This window comes from Lynx canadensis, chromosome B4 (assembly GCF_007474595.2).
Source record: "Lynx canadensis isolate LIC74 chromosome B4, mLynCan4.pri.v2, whole genome shotgun sequence".
Lineage (NCBI taxonomy): Eukaryota > Metazoa > Chordata > Mammalia > Carnivora > Felidae > Lynx > Lynx canadensis.
The window spans coordinates 104,338,693-104,342,082 of NC_044309.1; the positions used below are offsets into that span (position 1 = coordinate 104,338,693).

General features: G+C 40.1%; 1 non-coding gene across 1 annotated transcript; it reads right to left on the reverse strand.

The window, feature by feature from the left end:
* Positions 1-2,569: 2,569 nt before the first annotated feature.
* Positions 2,570-2,676, reverse strand: LOC115519521. Its single transcript, XR_003970531.1, has one exon. It is a non-coding gene; the product is annotated as a U6 spliceosomal RNA (small nuclear RNA).
* Positions 2,677-3,390: the final 714 nt, after the last annotated feature.

Sequence of the window (3,390 nt, forward strand, 5' to 3'; positions counted from 1 at the left end):
TATCTTTTTGAGTAAACATTCCTGCTTTGGGCACTAGAATTCTCACAGTCAATTCTCACAGTCACCAAGTTCAAGGTTGCAGTGACAAGAAGAAAATTTTCTCAAGGGGTTACTATATGTAATAATGATAACCTTCACTCTTACCTCTTGGTTTCCAGATCTATGCATTCTAAGCACTTATAAACTGCTAGTTCAAGGTACAAATCACATTCTATAAGCCTACCATGACCTATTTTCTCCCAACAGTTGAAGTCCTTGATGATATGTGCATGTAAACCATAAATCCCATTAGGCTACCTCTGTTACCCAGCTACTCCTATATTCTCAACAGGAGCAATATCACCCCCAGGTGGGGGAAATTGGATTTTGAGTGTGAAAAAATCTGGGATATTATAATAGCATTTAATAATGTCTAAAAATATTCCTTAGGGGATAGATAATGAAAAAAATGTTGAAAAACAATGAATTACTGTATCACTTAGAGTCCCAGGAGAATTCATTTCAAAAACTATTTACAAAGCTATGGGGAAGGTGTTGGAAAACTACAAATGATAGTGCAATATCCTGGGGCTAGTATCAGCGAGGGCAGGTATTATCAACAGTATGCCCTAAGAGAAAAAAAAAAAAGAGCTGTGGAGTTAAGAGAATCTAGAAGCAAATAATCATATTCCAGTGACCAATTTTAGAAGAACTGGGACCTTTGACAAAAACAAGCAATTCTAAGTACTCCTTTAGGAAAGACTTCAGGGTAAAAGATTCCCCAACCTTACTTTCCTACCTTTTTCTGATCTCCTGCAAGTTCCCAAATTACTGATTCTAACTGAAAGCTACAGGGAAAGGGAACCCATTGGTATAGTCTATTCAGGTCAGTCTTCGATCTCAGAAAGCAGAGTGGAAAAAAGGTGGTGGGATAAACGGATGTTATCTAACACAGTAACATTTAAGAGTAACCAGAAACAGGAAGACTATGTTTTAAATTTTGCCTGCTGCTTTATTGTAGGTGAAAATATGTGGACTAACCATTATCTTTAAGATATATGTCTAAATAAAATCTTTTTGCATCAATCTCAATCTAAATTAAGATAAGAAGTCTGTACAGAAAGTCTATATAGAAGATTCTAATTTTATCTAAAAATAAGTAAAGCTAGTATGTTTTTTAGCCTAGATGTAGCATATCAAGAGTTAATCAATCAACGCTAAGAAAAGAAATTCATTTCCAAAATACCCCCTCTATGTGGTCTGACACTTGACCATCATACACTTCTCAGTTTGCTGCACATATCTGTCCCCAGTTACAGCACTTGGGGAAGGGAATACCAGGAGGCACTGAAAATGGATCACCAGGGTTTCACATGCATTCCTTTCTTTCCTCCTCAGTAATACTAGTCTCCAGTCTTCAGCTGATCAAGGTCATCTCCTGATTGTTTTCAAGGGGCTCAGTGTTGATTTCTATCACTGACAGTTGCATATGCAGAGGCAGCAAAGGCTAGATATACATTGGTAACAGACTTCATGAAATTGAGCCCATAAATAGTCTCCATCTCTGACACTTTGACCATTTTTTTTTATTGTGCTCATTATCCTAATTACAGAATGGTCAATGAAGAAAGCTGGTTAAGTCATTTTGTCTACTTCATTGTGCAGTGCCTCTTCCATGATGGATGCTTTCTGATATAAATACAAAAATCTTCACTCTATGCCCTCTGCCATATATCCATTCACACAACTCTACCAAAGACCTTGTCTCAGATCTCTCAGCTTTTTTCCTTCTTTTTTTCTTTCAATATATGAAGTTTATTGTCAAATTGGTTTCCATACAACACCCAGTGCTCATCCCAAAAGGTGCCCTCCTCAATACCCATCACCCACCCACCCCCACCCCCCATCAGCCCTCAGTTTGTTCTCAGTTTTTAAGAGTCTCATGCTTTGTCTCTCTTCCACTCTAACCTCTTTTTTTTTTTCCTTCCCCTCCCCCATGGGTTCCTGCTAGGTTTCTCAGGATCCACATAAAAGTGAAACCATATGGTATCTGTCTTTCTCTGTATGGCTTATTTCACTTAGCATCACACTCTCCAGTTCCATCCATGTTGCTACAAAGGGCCATATTTCATTCTTTCTCATTGCCACGTAGTACTCCATTGTGTATATAAACCACAATTTTTTTATCCATTCATCAGGTGATGGACATTTAGGCTCTTTCCATAATTTGGCTATTGTTGAGAGTGCTGCTATAAACATTGGGATACAAGTGCCCCTATGCATCAGTACTCCTGTATCCCTTGGGTAAATTCCTAGCAGCGCTACTGCTGGGTCATAGGGTAGGTCTATTTTTAATTTTTTGATGAACCTCCACACTGTTTTTCAGAGCGGCCGCACCAGTTTGCATTCCCACCAACAGTGCAAGAGGGTTCCTGTTTCTCCACATCCTCTCCAGCACCTATAGTCTCCTGTTTTATTCATTTTGCCCACTCTGACTGGTGTGAGGTGATATCTGAGTGTGGTTTTGACTTGTATTTCCCTGATGAGGAGTGATGTTGAGCATCTTTTCATGTGCCTGTTGGCCATCCGGAAAAATATGGAACGCTTCACGAATTTGCATGTCATCCTTGTGCAGGGGCCATGCTAATCTTCTCTGTATCGTTCCAATTTTAGTATATGTGCTGCCGAAGCGAGCACACTCTCAGCTTTTTTCCATCCAGACCCCTGACCGGTTGACCAGGCCAATGGTCATTAAAATGAATCGATATATATCCTTAATTCAGGTCATTTTTTGTTCACTCTATCACATTGGAATTATGTCCAATGATGTAAGGGTTTAGTCTGATGTTCTACGGGATTTCCCTCTAGTCTGAATCTCTTTTCCTTCAATATGAGAAAGCATAGGAGAGTTGACACGGTCCTAAGATAAAACTATGAGGCCATCTTCAGGGAGGCCGACTTGAGAGAGCTCATTTTTGAGACCCTCCAGACAGGGTGCCCAAAGTCCAGGAAAGCAGTCTATTATGAGTTTCTCTCCCACAATCTAACACTAAATATATGACCAATTTACCAAACAAGATTGCCTCTGAATTTATTAGATATTATGTATGAGGGAAAAGTGCTCAAATTAAAGTTTGAGCATTTTACATGAGTGTGATTCCAAACCCACTTCAAAGTGAAACAGATAGTTGTAAAACAATATATATTGTATTCTGGGAGGAAGATGGCGGTGTAGGAGCACGCTGGGCTCACCACATCCTGCTGATCACTTAGATTCCACCCACACCTGCCTAAATAACCCAGAAAACCACCAGAAGACTAGCAGAATGGATTCTCCGGAGCCAAGCGTAGACTAGAGGCCCACGGAAGAGGGTAGGAAGGGCAGAGAGGCGGTGCCCGCTACATGGACTG